Below are 14015 nucleotides of genomic sequence, written 5' to 3'. Positions count from 1 at the left end.
TCTAGAACCGATTAACTGCGATAAACGAGGGTTCACTGTAGAATGAAAGTTCATATATATATGAAATTTATAACAAGAAAATGGCTCATGCATTTCTAGAAGTAGCCAAGTTCCAACCTGGGCAAGTTGCAAGTCCATGGGTCAGATGTTAGACTGAAATCTTCTCCTGGCTCAAGAAGCTTCAGGAGTTGATGAATGTAAGATGGGCAGGAAGATGATAGACAGGCTTGCGGGCAAAGAGGAGCATGAAGCCAAGATTAACAGGCCAGATGGCTGACCATTGAGGACTCTCAGGATCAGCAAGCATTCAGGATGACTTTTGGCTCAAGTTCAAAGAATTGGAGAGTGATGAGTCAGATGCAGGATCCAGACCCAGCAAAAAGCAAGCAAGCCTTTTTCATGGTGTCCACTTATATTGGAAGCAGGCTACACCCCCAAGGAAATGGCTTTTCAATTGATTGGCTGCTCAGAGCAGGTCTCATATGGAGGTGATTACATTGTGCTATAGCTCCTCATGGGGGATTACTAGCTTTTAATTGCCAAACTATTAGGAATCTTGGGCCATTCTACTTGACAAAACCTAACTATCACAATCAATGTTTCAAGTCCTCTTCATTCAACAAACAATGTTGTGTCATCTGCATACTGAAGATTATTGAATGAATTTTCCTCTGATCTCAATTCTGAATTCTCTAAATAATCCAGTTTCTCAGATTATTTGCTCAGATATCGTGAGCTATCCTGACATACATCTTTCCTGATTTTAAGATGCACAGTATCCTTTTCTTCTATTTGAACAACTGTCTCTTGGTCCCAAGACAAGTCTGAGATGAGCACAATGAAGTGTTCTGCAATTCCCATTCTTGTAATGTTAGCCACAATACGTTTTGAACTACACCAGTGAATGTCTTTGTAGGGTCAACAATACCCAGGTAAACATCTTTCTGGTATTCTCTCCTTTGAGTCAAGTCTGACCCACAGTGTAATCCGATTATTCATTTGGAAGTCAGAGAACATATTACTTTATAATGGGCAATTATTATGTCTCTGAAGTGTGTATATGGAATGAAGGGTGCCTTGTCAGATAGAAAGATGTTAGTAAAGATTACATTCTATAGAGCTGGCCTATTCTCTAATACAGTGGTTCTCAACCTTCCTAATGCCGCAACCCTTTAATACAGTTCCTCATGTTGTGGTGACCCCCCAACCACAAAGTTATTTTCGTTGCTACTTCATAACTGTCATTTTGCTACTGTTATGAATTGGGTGACCTCAGTGAAAGGGTTATTCGACCCCCAAAGGGGTCATGACTCACAGGTTGAGAATTGCTGCTCTAATATGTGATGTTGCCAGGAGTTGTGGGACACCTCATTGGCAACTAATAAACAACAACAAACTTCTGTGTTTTAAATGCATGAAAGCCTGGAAAAGGGTGGCAACCTTAGAGACAGCATTCTTTGCAAATGTTATTGGCTCGGGTTCAGAAACACCTTGCTGCTCTCTTTCTTGTTTTCCCATCTGTACAACACTGAAACTCTTCCATGCAGAGGAGGTAAGGGTAAGGTATTCTTCAGAAGGAGAAGAGTAGAGACCCTTGCCTGTGCCTTTACCTGGGAATGTGGGGAAAGTGCCGTTACCCCAGTAGGAAGTAGGAGGAACCCAAGAGAGTGGAAAGGATAAAGAATAAACTTGAAACCATCTAAGGGAGAGGATCAGAGTCTTCTCCAGGGAAACTAGGTTCCGGTATGAAGATGGAGAAGATAAAGCTGGTGATAGGCATTGTACTATTTGATATAATGCCCTTTGCAAATAATGTTGTCCTCAAAGCAGCACCCCACAGTTTTATGAACACTATAAAAAAAAAAACAAAGATGGCTACCTTAGGAGATACTTTTTTTTTTGTCTAAAATAGCTGAAGACATCAAATCTAAATTCCAGACTTGTACCCACTGCAGTCAGCAGAAAACCCTGCCAACACAAGAGGCTTATTCGGGAAATGCAGTAAGAAGCAAAGTCGTAGAGCCAGTATGTGTAGATCCTTTGTCCTTAGAATTGGATAGACGAAATTTGGTGACATATTGAAGTGATCCACTACTTTATTTAATATGGATCCATTCATTATTCCAAGAGGCAGAAAAACATTCAGTCTACCCAGGGTTATGGAAGAAATAGTTTTCCTAGATGAGTTGCTTTGCTTTCCAAATCCATTCAGATTGAGAAGTAGTGTTTACTAAAGTGTTCCCTACACCTGACTGCAAACGTCTGACCAGTCTCAACATTCCACCATATCGAAAATTCAACTAAACCGAACTTGCTGATGACAGTGCAGTCTGAGCTGCCAGGTGGCCCATGTAAGAATCTATCTTGATCCACTGAATTTGGTGCCTATAACCCACAATAATGCTAAATATAGAAATTAAACTACAAAATCTTGGTGGCTTACAAAAATAAATCTCTTTTTTGCTTTCCAGGCTACTGTAGTCTTGCTGCTCTGGCCTGAGATGACCTGATTTGGGTGGGATGCAATTGTGGATGTACAGTCAACTGAAAGTTAGAATTGGGTCTAGATGCTACATGCTAGTCTTAGTTAGAATATCTCCTTTCTGCTTCATCTGGCCCCTCAATCCAGCCAACTAGTCCAGCCTTGTTCTCGTGAAGGAAGCTGGGATCTAAGCAAGCAAGGGGAAGCACCTGAGACCTCTTGGAACTTAAAATGAGTTCCATTTCGATCACATTTTACAGGCAAATAAAGTCACAAGCCCTGCCATGACAAATAGGAGAAGCTAAAGTCTCAAGAGAGTGGGAAATGTTATTGTGGTTAAGTGCCTTCAAATCGGTCCTGACTCACAGCAACCCTGTGCACAACAGAAGGAAACTCTGCCCAGTCCTGCGCCATCCTCACCATGGTTGATGGTGGAGCCCATGGTTTCAGCCACTGTGACAATCCACCTTGCGCAGGGTCTGCCCCTTTCTCCCTGCCCCTCCACTTTACCAAGCACGATGTCCTTCTCCAGGGACTGATTTCTTCTGATAACGTGTCCAAGGCACGTGAGGTGAAGACCCACACCCTTGTCTCGAAGGAACATTGGGACTGGAGGAATCCAAGACGGGTTTGTTGGTTCCTTTGCCAGTCTAGGGTAGTTTCGATATTCTTCACCAGCATTGATTCTTCTTCTGTCTCCCTTATTCAATAGCCAACTTTCACATGCTTGTGAGGCAAGTGAAAAGATCATGGCTGGGGACCGGCCCAAAGGGACACCTCAGTAGCACCTTCACTCTTGCACACTTTAAAGCAATCATGCGCAACAGAGCAGGCCAATGCAATGCATCTGTGATCTTTTGATTGCTGTGTCCCTGAGCATCGATGGTGGGGCCAAGCAAGACGAAATCCTGGGCAAGCTCAAGTGTTTCTCCCTGCATCCTGAGGTGCCCTATTGTTCGAGTTATGAGGAGTTTTGTTTTTTTACATTAACTAAACGATATCTAATTCACATTGAAGGCTGCAATCCTTGATCTTCGTCGGCAAGCGCTTCAAGTCCTCCTCATTGTCAGCAAGCAAGGTCGTGGGAGCTGCATATTGCAGGTGGTTACTAAGCTCTCCTCTGATCCTGATGCTGACGCTGCATTCTTCTTTTTGTAGTCCAGCCTCTCTGGTTACAGTTAGGAGGTGCAAAGTGGACACTATCAATGTGTCACGCCAGTATCTTGGTATTGGAGAATTTGTCCTGGCAATCAATCAAAAGAACTTCGCCAAAGGCATTGTGATACCATGACAAAGAAATGGATGCTGGCATTCATGGGGAGGCTGGGGGGAGGGAGGGTGATGCTTAAATCTTGATAAAATCTATCCCTTAATTAATAGGAACATACCAATTAGTATCATTGTGACAAATGCATGATGGTTATGTGAGCTGTGAACATGCGGGAAAGCTGAGGGAGGGGTCGACAGGAACGCTACGTGCCATCTTTGCAATTTTTCTGTTCATCTGAAATGACTCCAAATAACAATGTCTATTTTAAAAGGACATCGAAAGGGGAGAAGACATCAAAGGGCAGGCCATTTGGTTGCAGAATACCCTCACCTGGGAGCCTCGCTGAATCACAGAGGAGCTTCGCTTTTCTGCTCTGCAATCCCCGTGGGCTGGGGAGTTTGGCAGGGTGCGGGTACTGGAACAGCTGAAGCAGGTGGCTTGGCCCGGGCCATCTCTCTGCAGACCTCGGAAGCAACAGCCACATTGAGCCCCAGCTTCGACGGGGGAGGTGCCAGGATCAGCAGGGCAAGCGGTTGTGCCAGACTTCTTTCTCAGTGTGACTGAAAGGGTGTTGACCCAGCTGGCTGTGGTGGTGACAGCAAATGTCACGAGAACACAAGGCTGCAGCCCTTGGGGATTCTCTCTTGTTCCCTGTTTCAGTGAGGGAAATCCAGACTTATCCATCTCCTGCTCACAATCTGTGAGTATTAAATCATGCTCTCCGTGGCATTATAGCCACGGCTCGGAGTCAAAGGTGGAGGTTAAATCAGACCCGTCGATGCACCCTCGGGTATTCTGCCCTCTGTGTAGTGGGTATGTGGATTGTGGGCCTTGCTCCCTTTCTCCACGAAGACCCACCTTCTTCCACTGGGATTATGGATCATGATAGCGATATCGCTTCCTTTTCCTCTCCGGTGCCCCAGAAGGAGGCACATAACATTTGACTTCGGCTAGATTACTGAAGTAACCCATGCAACCTGTGTTCATTTGAGGGAGAGGTACCTGCTCCAAACCGGGCCAATCCAACTCTCTTTATGATATTTGGTAGGGTCCTTGCCTTAGCACCCTAAGCCGGTATGAAACTGTGGTCTGGGGGTTTTGAGGAACCAGCTGGTGGCCACTTCAAGAAAACCTCTTTCAGGTGAAAGGCCACCTGAGAGAAGAGCCAAAATAGGCAAAGGGAAAATCTTCACACTATAAATCAAATCTCTTCTCAGCCCAGCCTGAGGCAGGACTCAACTCTTGTACTTATTTCAGGCCACACGTAGTTTGAGTTGAGTTTCTCTCATTTGCATCCCAAATGATAACGAAACTATGCCAAGCACAAAAGCCATGTCACAGAGTTGTTTGCGACTCCTGGTGACTCCACAGGAGAGCGTCGAACTGCTCTATAGAGTTTCCAAGACTGAAAGTCTCTATGGGAGCAGACTGCCTCATCTTTCTCCCATGGTGTGGCGGGGGGTTTCTAACCAGTAACCTTTCTGTCTGCAGCCCTAAACTTTACCCACTGTACTGAGGTAAGATTGACAATGTGGAATACTGGGAGTGGCCCCTGCCTGCCCTTGGCTGGGGGTGGGGTGGCAGTCTTTATGAAGTGGTAGCAAAGCAGCTAGCTAAATCATTCCTGGTTGTGTCCTGAGACTCAACCCAATTCCCTTGCCTGTGTCTGCGGACACAAGTGGGATGAGGATGGGCACCTTTGCAGCCTCCATGCAGTCCTGAAAGCTTCAGCCCCAGTTGGCCCAGTAAGATCATTGTTTTGCCTCTACAAGTCCTTACTGAGATATAAAGACTGTTTGTTTGTTGTTGCCTGTTTCTAAAAGAGGCAATATCTGGATGCAAGCAGAGGAAGACCACTGGGAGAGAATTCATTCCTCCGGGTCCTTCCCATACACTTCCAACTAAATGTATCCACTGAGCAAAGAAATATCTTCCCAATTGTAGAGAACCACCCATAGAGAGGCAACACCTCTTGGTGATCCCAGGCTTATGGTATGGCAGAGACCCAAGGATAAAAAGCTAAAACTCTATTTCCGAGGAATACTAGAATGTGGTTGTATTCAAGACCAGATCTCTCATCTCAGTGACCAACTCACTAAGTGTCCGGGAAGTGGAATAAGCTGACTCCCCTCTGAGAGGCTGTTGTTCGGCCCAACTTGGGGCACCCCATATGTGTCAGAATAGCACTGTGCTCCACAGGAACCCCAATGACTGATTGTTCGGGAGCAGGTCACCAGGCTTTTCTTCTTAGACTGCTTTAGTCTCGAAACCTCACTAAAACCCATTCAGCATCACACAAACACACTACCTCCACGGATACATGAGCAGTGGCCCTAATGAAGTACATTCACCAGGAACCAAGCCTGAAGAGAAAGGATTTACCCAAGGAACCAGTTTCTCAGTTACCCCACGCTGCTAATAAACAGAAATAGGAGTAAATTACCATATATACTCCAGTATAAGCCGACCTGACTATCAGCCGAGGCACCTAATTTTACCACAAAAACTGCATTAAAAAATGTGCTGACACCAACATGTGTGATCATGAAGGGCCAAAGGGACCAGGCTTTAAACACCAAAGGTGGAGGGGGAATCATATCCTCGTCAATGAGGGTGGCGCGTGATGGAGACCCAATGCCCATCTCTAGACAACTGGACATACCTTGCAGAGGGGTAGTGGGGAGATGAGTCACTTAGGGTACAGTGTAGCAACAATGAAACCCACAGCCTTCCTCTAGTTCTTGAACGCTTCCTCCCCCCAACTACCAGGATCCCAATTTTGCCTTGCAGACCTGGTTAGACCAGATGATGCACAGAGGTACAGATGGGAATTGGAAACGCCGGGAATCTAGGACCGATGAACATCTCAGGACCAGGGGTGACAGTGGCGATACCAGGAGGGAAAGGGGATGTAGTAAGGGGGAATGGATCACAGGGAGCCACATGTGGCCTCCTCTCTGGGGGACAGGCTGCAGCGGGGTGGGTGAAGGGAGATGCCGGACAGTGTAATATAAGATACAATAATAATTTATAAATTATTAAGGGTGCATGGGGGAGAGGGGAGAAGGAAGGGAAGGGGAGGGGGGAAAAAAAAAGGAAAATTAACGGATTCCGGGAACCCAAGAGGCAAGCGAATTTTGGGAATGATGAGGGCAACAAATGTATAGATGTGCTCTACACAATTGATCTATGTATTGTGATGAATTGTTTGAGCCCCAATAAATTGATTTAAAAAAAAAATGTGCTGAAAAACTTGGCTCATACACAAGTAAATACGGTAAGTGGATGACTTAAACAAAATGTGTCCTCTCACAATTTAGAAGGCTCGAAGTCTGAATCAGGGTCCCAGTTCCAGAAGAAGCCTTTCTCTGTGTTGGCTCTGGAGGAAAGTCCTTGTCTCCTGAAATCCCTTGGAAATCTCCAAGAGTCTTGGCATCGGTGTTCCCTTATGTCTAGGACGCACTTTGCCGCAGGATCTTCTTTCTGATGGCAGTGGGTCCCTCTGATCTCCACTTGCTTCTTTAATTCCTTTTATGTCTCAAAAGAGAATGACTCCAAATGCAACATCATCTTGGAGACTGCATCCGGCTACATTAGCATCATAAAGGTGAGGACTCAGTGCACATAGAATAAATACATACGGGAAATGAGAGCTTTCCAAACGTTCATGAGAAAATTCCATTATCTTTCAATTCCATTTTGCCGAGAACTTTTAAAAGCTCCCTTATGTGAATAATTACCCATTGGGCTGCCAACCACCAGGTCAGCAATTTGAAACTAGCAGTGTCTCCAAGGGAGAACGGTGAGACTTGCTACTCTCATAAAGAGAAACAGTCTCAGAAACCCACAGGGACAGTGCTACCCTGTCCTACAGGGTCACTATAGAGTCAGCATTGAACTCAATGGCGGTGAGTTAGAGAATGGTAACATACTGCTGACAATCATGACCTAGTTCAGTTGACACATATTTGGGGCAGGTGGGGGGACATAATTCAGTCCAAAACAAACACCAAAGACTCATCTGAGATTTTTAGAGAAATGTGATTTCCAGAGATTCCTCAAGCAGGCCTATCATTGTTCAAATACTAAGGACCCCAAACTTGTACCAATAGGAAATAATTCTCCAATTGCTTTTCCTGAACTTGATTGGTAAACTCAATTCAGGGGATGCATTTTAGAAATCTAGGTTTTATTCTAGCCCTATCCAGGTTATTTTCTCTAACATAATATTATCCGCTCTGAAACAGGTCATGCATCTTAATCCCTATGTGGCTCATGTATCCAACCCTGAATTGATTCAGAATTTGGAAGAGAAGGAGAATAAAAATTGTCTCTGCTTCAAAGTCCAACACCAAGAAGTTAGTATTTTATCTTGTGGGCTTTAAGAAACAGTAAGGCGTTATCACAGTGTTAAGAGGGTTTAAGCAGATAAAAGTAACTATGGCAGCAGGATAGATCAGTGGGGAAAAGATAAGATTGAAAATGTAGGAAATTTTTTTTAAGTAAGTGATTTCAGTTGGAAAAATAATAGAGACATGAGCAATAATAAAGCATAGCAATGGTTGTAGAAAAGCACCGAGGGACCCCAGAGTCTTAGAAGAATGCAAAATAAAAAGATGTGGTTACTGACTACACACAACCGAAAACACATGGGGGGGAGATGGGTGCAGTGGTAGGGGGAGTATGAAGGATAGTCTCCAGGTCTCTTGCTTATGGAGTTCAATTAGCAGAGGGATCACTCCCTGATATTGAAATACAAAAGAGGAGTATATTCTGTATAATAGCACAAAGATTAAACTTCATAGAAACAGCAAAAAAGATCTTAAAGTCCCTGTTTATTTTTCACTTGAAAAGGATTTGTCCTGAAAATTGTATTAGGCTGTATCGAGGCTTTTAAGGAATTTGGGCAAGATTTACACAAAAGAGTGCTATGGTTGACTACTGAAATGTAGTCTCCTGGGACTCTAACCCACAGCAGGTGCTTAAGAGTCCATTGGCCCACTGAATACAGTTTTAGGTTAGAAGAGGAGGCTCATACTTTTTTATGGCTTTTCTTTTGCTGGAATAAGAACATGGTGCTAAATAACTCTCAAGGACACAGCAAGCTAAATAGATAGACTAGAAAAACAAATCACAGCACTGGTAGTTGTTGTTGTTGTTGCTGTTGTTGTTGTTGTTGTTAGGTGCCATGAAGTTGGTTCCAACTCACAGCCACCCTCAATGCAATGAACAAAACACTGCCCTGTCCTGCAGGACCTCACAATTGTTGCCGCTTCAGTCCATTGTCGCAGCCACTGGGGGAATCCATCCTCTTTTCCCCTGATGGTGCTGGTCAGTAGGGGTTGGGGTGCTGAGCTCAAGCCTGAACATTTCAAAACCACCAGCAGCTCCATGGGGTAAATTGAGGCTCTCCGCTCCCTTAAGATTTCCAGCCTCCACAACAGGGTTGGGATCAACTGGATGACAATGAACTTTGAGAACTACTTAACCCAGAGCTCTGATGTTCTTCCCTAGGTACTGATGTTTCCTGAATACCTGCACAAAGTACATGAACTTAAGATTCACGATCACAATCCTCACTTTTTTGTGTGTGACCATTTTGGCTGTACTTCTTCCAAGACAAATGTGTCCATTCTTCTGGCAGGCAACGTTATATTTAATATTTTCCACCAACCCCATAATTCAAATGCCTCGATCCTTCTTTGATCCTTCTTTGGTCTTCCTTATTCATTATCTAGCTTTCATTTAGGTATAAAGTGGTTGAAAATACCATGGCTTAGGACCTTAGGCTGCAAAGCAACATTTTTGCCTCTCTGTGGTTGGAGTGGGTGCCGGCTCCCCTCCACTAATCGTGGGTTTAATAAGCACAATTGATATATATATATATATATATACACACACACACACACATATATACATATATATACATCATATTAATGTCATTGAGAGCATGAGAGATAGAAACAATGGAGTCAGACACATTTTATGATAGCAATGCTCACCTCAGCACCACTTGGTGGTCCACGTGGAGAGAGAGGGAACGGAAGGAGGACAAGGGGAAAGGGAACAGGGGAGCGAAGACGGGAGAGGAGAGGGCAAGCCAAGAGAGGTCAAGGGAGGGACCAAGAGAGAGGGGCGTCTTTATTGCTAACCCAGGCCTATATATATCTGGGGGCAGTGCAAGCCCACTAATTACAGGAAAAGACATACATCACAGGAAGGGGTTGCACTATAGGTTATACAGCAATGAGAGGAGGACAATCTAGGGATATACACACAATAGAAAGAGGAGGGATTGGGGGTATACATGTGACAAGATGGACAGATCCTAGTTACAGGATGGCAGCCTAACTTTGGATGTCACACAGCTGGGTTGAAGACCTGTTCTCTGGATCGATCGCCATAAGAACCATTATCAGTAGGGTGTAAACCCCACCTACAGGAATCAAGCTAATGGTCACAAGCCTCAGGGAGAAGTAGTCCATTGTCCCCAGCAACAGGGAGCAGGCCCACCCCATGGTGTGGGAGACTGCAGTCTGGCAGCTGATTGCCTGAAGGGAAATAAATTTTACCAATAGCTTCAAGCAATGTCCTAAGTTTAACATATTTGGGGGAGACAACTTGGGAGAAATCTTTCTGTTTCCCATACCTCTTAACTCTTTAAGGAGGGTTTTGGCACCGGATTGCCCCACTCTAATACATTGGAGTTATTGACTGCTGCTTCCATGGATGCTGTTCTTCCCCTTTGGTTTTCAAAATCAGATCTTTGCACATTTCATTTTAATACTTTGTCCTCTAGAGCTGCCCTTTGAAATTTTCTGTTCAGCTCCTATACATTATCATTTCTTCAATTATCTTTAGCTGCTTTATAGTCAAGAACAAGTTTCAGTCTTTTCTGTTGGGGGGGATACATATTGGGCTGCTAATCCCAAGCAGTTCGAAACCAAGTCACTCCATAGGGGAAAATGAGGCTTTCTCATCCCATAAAGAGTTGCAATCTCAGAAAACCACACTGGCAGTTTTATCCTGTCCTATAGGCTTGCTATGCATCACAACCGATTCAATGGCAGTGTGTTAGTACGGGTAGACTAGAGAAACAAATTCATAGAGACACAAATGTATATAATACAGAGTTTTATATAAAAGGTAATTGTACATGAAGAAATCATCCCAACCCAGTCTGGTCTAAGCCCAATAAGTCCGATATTAGCCCATATGTCTGATTCCAGTCTATAAAGTCATCTGCAGTCTCATGAAACACATGCAGTGACACCGAATGCAGGACGATTGCAGGCCAGTGGGTAGAAAGTCTTTGGATCCAGTGGCGTTGTACGCATCTCAGTGCTGGCAGGGGTCTCCACGTTGCTTTTCCGGCTCCAGAGTTCTGGCTGAATCAGGGAAGGTCCATGTGGCTTCTCCTCAGGGATGTCTTGCAGGGAGTGAGCAGAGAGAGAGTCTCCCGCCTCCAGGAAGGAATAAAGGATTTCCCCAGAATTCTCAGGAGGAGGCCATGCCCACAGAGGGGCCTCATTGGCTATGATCCGATTGACAGACTAGACTCCAGCCCTTCACTCAACATCCTCTCAAACCCCAAATTGACACCCAATTATGTAACTACCACAGGCAGTGAGATCTTTTTAATGCCCTCTTTCCTTCTTCACCAAGGATGTCTGCAATACTATCCCATAATGCATCTGGCCTTTGGTCCTTAGAATTCAATGCATCAAATATAACCTTGAGATCATCTGCAAATTCAGGTGACGTATATTCAAGGTCCTCCTTTGACTCTTGTGGACTTGTTTTCATTTTCTTCAGCTTCGGCTTGAACTTATGTGTTAGCAAGTTCCATGCTCCACCCTGGCCTATTCTAACTGATGCTTTTAAGCGTCTCCATCTTCTCTCTGCATAGATGCAGTCAGCAAAGGTGTAGTCTATTTAAATTCTGTGTAATGCATCTGATGAGGTCAACATGTATTTTAAAAAATCAGAAAACAAAGCCACTGTCATTAGACTGATCATCACTCATAGTAGAATTTCCCTAGATTTATACTTCATACAGTCCACATTTCAGTTGTTGTTGCTCTATCTAATTTCCAAGACCATATATCTTTATGGACGCTGACAGCATCTTTTTGATTTGGGGAAGCTTGAAACTTTGACTTTGGGGTTAACAGCCAAGTGTACATATCACAGCACCCCCAGGGTGCTCTTTGGATATGTTGTTAATAAAAGGCATTTTCATGAATACACCATAGATCTTGCAAATTTCTATCATCTGTATCTCTGGCATCATTTCTATTACAACATCAGATTTTCCCAACTACTAATTCTTCTTCTTTGGTTGCAACTTTCACATTCTAATCACCTGTAACTATCAATGCAAATTGATCCCATGTTTGATTAATTTCATACTACAGAAATTGGTGAAACTCATCAATGGCTTCATCTTTGATATTAATGGTTGTTTGGAAATTTGCTTAATAGTCATATTAACCTTCCTTCCTTTTAAACAAATGGATATTAAAGTATAGTTGGCAGTGTTGTACTTCAAAATAAATCTTGAAATGTTGTTCTTGACAATGAATGCCAACGCTATTCTTGCACACTTTGTCCTTCCTGACACAGTAAACCATACAAGTGCCCAATTCAAAATGGTCAGTGCTATTCCATTCAAGCTCAGTAATATCTAGGATGATGATCCTCAAGTGTTCTGTTTCATTTTTGATGACTTCCAATTTTCTTAGATTCATTCTTTTCATCGTATGCCATGCCAAGTAGCAAATATATATTTTTGAAAGGTCTTGAAAACTTTACTATAGTCACATCATTAAAATCAATTCTACTTGGAGGGGGAAGCTCTTCAAAGATCCAGTCATATTTTGGTTGTCTTCCAACAGCAGGGTCTCATCTTCCAGCACTACATCAGGAAATATTTTCACTAACCACTATTTTTAGTAAATTTCCAAGGCCTTCTTCTTAATCTGGAAACTCCACTGAAACTTGTCCACCACGGGTGACTTTGAAATGATTTTAAATACCTTCGCTCGGTCAGTTGATCATAGTGTGGTGGCTTATGTGTTGCTGTGCTAGTAGAACAGCACATTTGAGTGACCTATAAAGTATGAGAGATGATTACCTGCACAAGTAATGTACCATCAGCTGTTTCTCTCATATCTCTTACCTTATCGGGATGCATTAGGAGGCTGACTTCAAGTTCATTGGCTCAAACCCACTGGGAAAGGAAGATGAGGCCGGCTGCTTCTGGAAAGTTTTCCAGTCTCAGAAACTCAAAGTGGCCATTACACTCCGTCCTACGGGTGGCTACGATCAGAACCAACTTGATGGCAGTGGGTTTGGTTTTCAGTTTTGGTAAGTGCTGCACCTCTCCTTTTCTGCCACAGCTTCATAGCAGTCTTTACTAGTTCTTGTTGGTTGACATTGAATCAATTCTGACTCGTGGCAATCCCACATGTGCAAAATAAAACGGCCTTCCTTGAAGTTTTCAAGTCTGTTACCTTTCAAAAGCAATCATCAGGCCTGCTTTCTGAGGCCTCTAATGGGTTTGAGCTGTCAACATTCTGGCTAGTGGTCAAATGGTTAATCATTTGTTCTTCATAGGTGTTAAATAAATATACATTGGTCTCCCAAGAAAATGTAGATTCAATCTTTATAGTCCCTCCACCATGTAGAACCTATGTGAGGATTAAATGAAAATGTGCCAGCAGTTAACTGCTTAGCTGAGTTCTTGATACATAATACGCACTCATATAAAATAGCTATCTCCAATTACAGTTAGTGGTGACAATTCTAGTTTTAATTACAAAAGAGTTTAGCCAAAAATAAAAAAGCACATACTTCATCACAAGTATCTCATCACCAACCCTTGTTGAGAGAATTAAATGTATCATAAGAATGCAGAACCTTATGTGTTTCATTAAACAACAACCTAATGAAAAATTAATGATAATAAAAGTTTTACTAAGCATTACTTGACTAGGCCCAAGATCATTACTCACTAATATACTTACCCGTCTCCTCTTTGTGAAGAGTAAAAAATACCTTCTGCTCCTCACTGGGAAGATGTCAAGTTCTTTCCCAGAACTGGGTAACCAAATCAGGCAGCTGTAGTCAAATTCGGGGTTCCTGTCCTTGAAAGAATGTGGTTGTGTTCAACTGAAATGAGTCACTGAATTCTAAGCAGAAAAGTTGTCATCCCTTTCAGAATAGCAGTGGGGAGTTCCATTTTTATATTGAAATCATGTC

This window comes from Echinops telfairi, unplaced genomic scaffold (genome assembly GCF_000313985.2).
Source record: "Echinops telfairi isolate 266 unplaced genomic scaffold, ASM31398v2 ScPeMD7_11;HRSCAF=52, whole genome shotgun sequence".
NCBI classification, from domain to species: Eukaryota; Metazoa; Chordata; class Mammalia; order Afrosoricida; family Tenrecidae; genus Echinops; species Echinops telfairi.
The sequence above is the reverse complement of the archived record's forward strand: the minus strand, read 5'-3'. Positions refer to the sequence as shown.